This window comes from Ovis aries, chromosome 1, assembly GCF_016772045.2.
Source record: "Ovis aries strain OAR_USU_Benz2616 breed Rambouillet chromosome 1, ARS-UI_Ramb_v3.0, whole genome shotgun sequence".
Classification (NCBI taxonomy): Eukaryota; Metazoa; Chordata; class Mammalia; order Artiodactyla; family Bovidae; genus Ovis; species Ovis aries.
The window spans coordinates 198,644,213-198,651,541 of NC_056054.1; positions in this window are offsets into that span (position 1 = coordinate 198,644,213).

Below are 7,329 nucleotides of genomic sequence, written 5' to 3' on the forward strand. Positions count from 1 at the left end.
ATAAATAAATTTAAACTAAAAAATTAAAAACAAACAAACAAGTCTAATTTACATAGTACGGATATCTGATGATACTATTAGTTAGTGGGTTCTTGAAAACTATAGCCCTGAGTCACTTCCACCTCCTGTCCCAGCTCAGTTGTATTGCAGCTATAGGGTCTTGGCCTCTTACCTTAGGTATCTTGCTTTCCAGAACCCCATCTGCCTCCGTATTGCAGGAACCATGTCCCATTTTCCCTAGCACATGCTGTCTTCTGTTACTCTGTGACTAATGATGGTTATGGCCAATCCACTTGGTTTAGCTTGAGAGATATTCTTCTTTCTCTAGCAACTAGCAGGCTAAAGCCACCAGAGCCCAGACCCTTCTCAGGAGATATGAATACACAAAGCAGCATCACCATTTAATCACAACACAATCCCTAGCATGTGCGAAACAAAAATTGTAAACCTATGGTAATTAGGCTGTGGGGGAAGGGTAATGGCTCTCTCACTAAGTGAATATGGAGTTGTATGCAATTAGACTGATTAAAGGACACTGAAATATTCAGTCAGTCTTTGTATACTCAGTGGATTTTAATTAGGGTCCTTGAATCACTATGTGTGACCACAAAGGATGTATATAGGATGCATGCATGAATTCTATAGGGCAAAAACTGGAGCAATGACACTTACAGAGCACTTACTGTATACTGTGATTGAATGTAGCATACAGTTTCTGAGAGATAGAGTTGTCTCAAATAGAGTAGACTGCCTTAAAAGATAACACGGGTTGTCTGTTACTGGATACGTTCAAACCAGATTTCCCTTTTCAAATTTCACCTCTTCCATCAAGCCTTCTGATTTACTGCCTTTCCCATGTTCCTGGATTTTCTCCTGAGGCACTCATTTTATCTTCTCTGACTTGCCTTTCTGATTTTACTCTTGCCCCTTATAATTCATCACAATTAGAGCAGTAGTTCAAAAATGTGAAATATGTCATTACGTTTGCATGTGTGCTAAGGCACTTCAGTCACTTCTGTCACTTCAGTCACTTCTGTCTCTCTGTGATCCTATGGACCGTAGCCTGCCAGGCTCCTCTCCATGGGATTCTCCAGGCAATAATACTAGAGTGATTTGCCATGCTCTCCTCCAGGGGATCTTCCTCACCCATGGATCGAACCCGAGTCTCCTATGTCTCCTGCATTGGCAGGTGGGTTCTTTACCGTTGGAATACCTGAGGAAGATACAAAGAGGGGACATTTTAGTTTTCAAAGATTTTAAAACTGGTGGTTGTTAAAGATCAACAAACTGATACATAATCTAATCGTTTACTTCTTCTCCAGCCAAATTGCCTTATTCAACCAGTGCTTTAGAGATAGAGACAGGAAAAGCCCATGCGATTGACTTGCCCAGGGTCATGTGGCAGAGCCGAGACAAGTTCTTTCCACTGCATCATCCTGGAATTTCTTAAACACTCCAACCAGACTTACACCTTTTCTCTAAAGAAAGCAAGGCAGAGTTCAGAGCCCTTATTTTTAAACCCACATTAAATGGAAACCTTTGGAAGAGCAGGTGGTGGTAATGCTATGAATCTGGCTCAGCAAGGGAACACTGAGGTCATGATATTTTTCACATTTAGTAACTTCAAAAATATAGGGATGATGTAAACTTCCTAAGACTTGTTTCCAACCTAGTGATACTGTTAACTCTGGACAGGAGTGTGTACCATTGGTCAGAGCAGGGACCTGTGTGGCCAATGAGCTCTCTCTAGTCAAGAAAGATGCTCTGGTAATGCTTTCAGATGGCTGTCTTGGATTCACATCCTGCTTACAGTAACACTAGCAAGCCTGCTTGAATTTCCTATTAGATACATGACAAAAATATCCTATGATGCTAAGAAGTCGCTAAGACCGAAAAGAACCTACTTCATAGGGTTGAAAGATTTAATGAGTGAACACATTTCATGCGCTTTGCACACACTCTGGCACTTAGTAAGTGCTCACTAAATGTCACTTTAAAATAAAAACAGGTTGAAATGAGAGTGAATTTGAACGTTTGATTTTTGAGTTAAATTGGGCTACTCTGCCTACCCTGAGCTCTGTATAAAGGAACCCACCCTCAATAGAAGCATTAGACAATCATGGATCAGATCTGAAAGGGACATTCCTAGTGATCACCTGGTTACAAATGAGGTAATTGAGGAAACAAACAAAGAAAAACAACAGTAACCCCAGAGAGACAGACTTAACCCGAGGCAGTGGCAAAACTGGTTTTAGAAAGCAGATCTCTTTTTTCTTAAGTCCATTGCTTTCTTCCTTTTTATTATATTATACTTTGCATTTGGCCCACTTTAAACTTTTTTTCCACATTAAATACTCTTAGCCCCCTGTTGTCTGTTGTGGCGATAGCTCCCTGAGGATACAAGAAATAGCTCCACTTTTGGACTAGAGGACTTAAGTAAGTTGATATGCATTCTACCTATCCTACCAGAAGACCTCATCACCATACCACATAGAGTTCATTACATAAGGGATCACAAGTAGTAGATCTTATTTAAAGACACTTCAAGATCTAAAATTTGGTGAATTCTATATTCATAATGACAATTCTGACCCAGTTGGAGTGGTTCCCAAATATACTGTTCAAGAAATAGGTAAAATAGTTAACATCCAAAATGTTTGGTTAAATGGCCTTTTAAAAGATAAGTATCAATAATTTAGAATCATGTTCATACAGTATTTTGTTCCCAAACGAAAAGGATAAATGATGAGCTAATGTGTGTTTTACTAATAGTTCTGTTGCTAATATACCTTAAATTGGGGGCAATTCACATTTTCCATTTGTGGAGAATAATCCTTGAGCTAATTTTAATTGGAAACTGTTCTTCATTTTGTAAAAATGTCCCCGTGAATTTATTATCAAAAATAGAAAAAAAACTAAAAAAATATTTTTGACTAACTTGACTCCAGCCATGTACCTTTATAGCTTTGTGTGTATGTGTGCATAGTAAGTTGCTTCGGTCATGTCCAATTTCTGACGCTATGGACTATAGCCTGCCAGGCTCCTCTGTCCATGGGATTTTCCAGGCAAGAGTACTGGAGTAGTTTAGCAGGCCCTCCTCCAGGGGACCTTCCTGACCTAAGGACAGAACCTACATCTCCTGCATCTCCTGCATTGGCAGGTAGATTCTTTACCACTAGTGCCACCTGGGAAACCCCTGTAGCTTTGCATCTTTCCATAAATCAACTAAATTTTCCTTTTAATTTATACATAAACTACAGCATGTTTTGGCTCTACTTGATTGATCCTCAACTGGTACTTAGCTTCAAAAGAAAAGCTAAGCAATTTGTTTCTGTGTTGAAGGAGATGGACAAAGCTAATGTTCACCCCTCAGCTATTAGAGATGCCTGCTTGCATTCTCAGCAGTTTATTATATCGAAGGAGTAAAAAGAAGGTGAAGGGTTAAGAATAAAAACCTGAGTCTGAGTTCAGGCTCTGCTGCTGAATACCCTCTGATTCTCAGATAGGTCACTTTTCATTTCTGAATTCAGTTTCTTGATGTGTAAAATAAGAGGAATCCACTCGATGAGTCAACTCCCTCCCTCAATAGGTCAAGAACCTGTCAATAAATACCAAAGGTTTAGGAGTGGGCACAATAAAATTCTTTCTACACTCCCACGTGCCTAGGAATGACTTAGTGGCAGAAAATAGCCATGTTCCTCTCAATGTGGATTTAGCTTCTTCCAATCCCAAGCAGCTGGACAAGTAAGCAGATGTCTAGGTTCTACTGCAGAAGGAAATACAAAGTTGCCTACATTTCTCAAATTTTCCCTGAAAGATATTTTGAGATTTTTCACTTCCCTGTTCAGCAGTCACTAAACCCTTCCAATCTCACATCTGTATGTGGATGACATTTCTTGTGAGTCCATTTGCTGCTTGTAACACACAGTCAGTGCCAAGTTTAAATTCTAGCTTCTCTGACCTGTATCACTTCCACAGCCTTCCAATCAAAACTTAGCTTCATTCTCCCTCAATCTCTTCTTCTCCCTGTCCCAGGTTGATCTCCATAGGACAAAAATCTGATCTTGACCAAGACCTCTTCCAAAAGTAGGTGACTACTGATTGCCATCAGGATAAAATCTAACCTCACCTTTGATTGATTTGGTCCAAACCAATGTTTCCAATCTAAGGTCCCTCTCGACCCTCATCCACACATCTTATGTTCTACCTCAATGAAACATGTCTTCCTCTGGAATAGCATCATATTACATTTATCAAATAGTCTCAAGATGCCAGGTGTTTCACATATATTTTCTTATTTAATCAGAGAAAGCTATTATCAAAGTATTCAAGATAGGTTATATCTCAGTTTTCAAGAGAGATTTGGCAGCTTGCTCAAGGACACCTCAGGTCTCAGAAGGGTGAGTAGGACTCAGACATAAGTCTGTATCTGCATGCTCTTCCTACTTGCCCATGCTGCCTTCCTAAAGACACCTTGTACTTTCACGTCTTTATACTCTTTCTTCATTCTGGAATGTTCTCTCCATTTCTACCTGTTCCACTCATTTCTGAGGCCCATCTACAATGTCATATGCTCTGAATATTTTTTACATTATTCTAATTAAACATTCTCTTTTCTGTGTTCCAGTATTCTGTTCATAGACCCACATAACATTAGGAATTATAGTAGAGATATTTGTGTGCATTTTTTAGACTCCTATGGAAATGTAAGGTCTGGGGGGCAAAAGCCATGTTAATTCCTGGAACTTGGTTCGGAATACACACATTAATAAATATTTCTATATTCTCTTTATTATACTCATTGCTAAATTTATATCAGACACAAATATGGCAAAGAAAACACTAAACATTGCAAAGTATTAGCTACAGGTTAGCGCCGAAAAAACACTCAGAAAAGAGCAAGGCTCCAACTTCAAAACTAATGAATCTGTCCTCAAGATAAAACTGATTTCTCCTAAAATAAACTGCAACTATTTCCCTGTAAATGATGTTTTGAAAGGTTCTACTGATACCATGGTTAAAAATAGCCATTTTGTCTAAATTGCCCAAACATTATTTGGCTTCTAATCTGGGAATCAAATAAACTCCCAGATTTTCCATGGGGATAGGTGGTGGTGTTTTCTCACACAAACTAACAGCTAGGCAGAGGGTTGGGTGTGTTCCAGGGTGAGCACCACATTTTGATTTTATTACAACAACAATGACAATTACAAAGATACAAACACATGGCTACATCTAAGGCTTTTGCGGAAAGCATTTCTGCAGTCAGGCAACCAGACCCGGACTTAGTCAGACATGACTATTTACTCACTGAGGGAAGAAAATGTCTTAGTCATCTAACTTGCCAAGAAGATATCATTTGTATGGAACCTGCTAGCTGTTTCAGAGAACGTAAATAAAGGCACGTCCATGCCAGCAAACTGAGCTTCACATCTCTGAGATGGCATTAATGAAAGAACTCTCTGTGGGGAGCATTTGTTAAACACACCAAGGCTCCTCTACAGCATCACTCCTCTCCAGGCTCTCCTCTCTGCCCTAGTAGGGAGGGATCTAAGCCATCATCACTTTCCTGTCCCCTCTCCCTCGCACGAGGGCCAAAATATCCCTAAAACACAGGTTGTATCATGTTACAAGTGTTCATGTGACTCTAAAACGCCCTCAGCCACCTAGAATGATGGAACAAGGCTTTCAAGGCCTACCTGACTTCAAGCATGAATGCCCTCTCCCATCCCATAAAACTCCTACCAGTCACCATCCTTCAAGCTACAGCTGACTTATCACTTTCCCAAAGAAGTAGTCCAGCTTCAATTCATTCAAAACCTTTCTCTGAATAGCATCTCTATTTTCTTCTGGGGTCTGTATTGAGTTCCTCATTTTTAAGTTATAAAAGCCAAGGGCAGAAACCTTTTTTTTTTTTTTTTTTGTATCTTGCAAGGCACTAAATGAACTAGATAATCAAGCAAATTTTTATGTTTTCTGAGTGAATGACTAATAAGCAAATGAGTTTCTTGCGGTTAAACCTAAGAAAGATTTAGGCATGACTGCCTTTTTCTCATAGAAAAATTCCTGATCTCAAAGTATAATCTCAATAAAGAAGATCTGAGTAAGGGTGTGGAGAACTATGAAGCCTCAAATATTAAGAGGCAAGAAGTCATATCATACCCGTGGACCTGTTTCATGAATCCAAATGTGATTTTGTACTAGTCTGGTTCTCAGTGTCCTGTCGAAATCTAATTTTGTAAATTCCAGCAGGCTAGTCTTGTAAAGATTTAAAAGAAAAACAATAACTGGATATGAAGGAAAGATGAATGTCATGGATAATAAAAATCATTAAAAGTGATGGCTGATAAATGTTTTTCAAAATGGTTCTTTCTCTTCCTGTCTCCCAGAGTCTTTTGGAAGCAGAGGACCCTCAGTGTTTCATGTTACAGGTGAAGAAACAGGTGCAGAGAGAACAGCTTACCCAAGTGCATGGGGAGATAAGTGATAGAGAAACAATATGAAAACAGGAGTTGGGCATTGGACCTTTATATTGGATTCATATTATGACTGGAGAAGGAAATGGCAACCCACTCCAGTATTCTTGCCTGGAGAATCCCAGGGACGGAGGAGTCTGGTGGGCTGCCGTCTATGGGGTCGATGATACCTTGACTAAACTACAATTTCAGCTGCCTCCTCTGTGAAAGGCTATTCATCTGTTTACTTTGCTCCTCATGGAATAATCTAAGAAGAAAATTTAAGACTTTGCCCCAGATTTACAGCTTGTTCAAGGGCCTATACTGCTAAGTCACTTCAGTCGTGTCCGACTCTGTGCGACCCCATAGACGGCAGCCCACCAGGCTCCCCCATCCCTGGGATTCTCCAAGCAAGAACACTGGAGTGGGGTTGCCATTTCCTTCTCCAATGTATGAAAGTGAAAAGTGAAAGTGAAGTCGCTCAGTCGTGTCCGACTCTATGACCCCACGGACTGCAGCCTACCAGGCTCCTCTGTCCATTGGATTTTCCAGGCAAGAGTACTGGAGTGGGGTGCCATTGCCTTCTCCATCAAGGGGCTATAACTCCAGGGTATATTATTGAGATGTTGATATGTAATTTTCACACCTGAAATTTGACTTTCCTAAGATATATTTTAATTTAGCCAAAGTTATTTTTAAGTTGAAATAAAAAATCCTAATTTTGCAAAGGCTTAACATATTTAATATCCATCAAATGAATTACATATATATGGATTATTAGTAATTTTTTAAAGTCACTGATATGGAGTGAAATAAGGGAAGCCAGGGACTAGGCCTGGCTAAGGATCTTCTCCAGAGACAGGTGTCAGTGGAG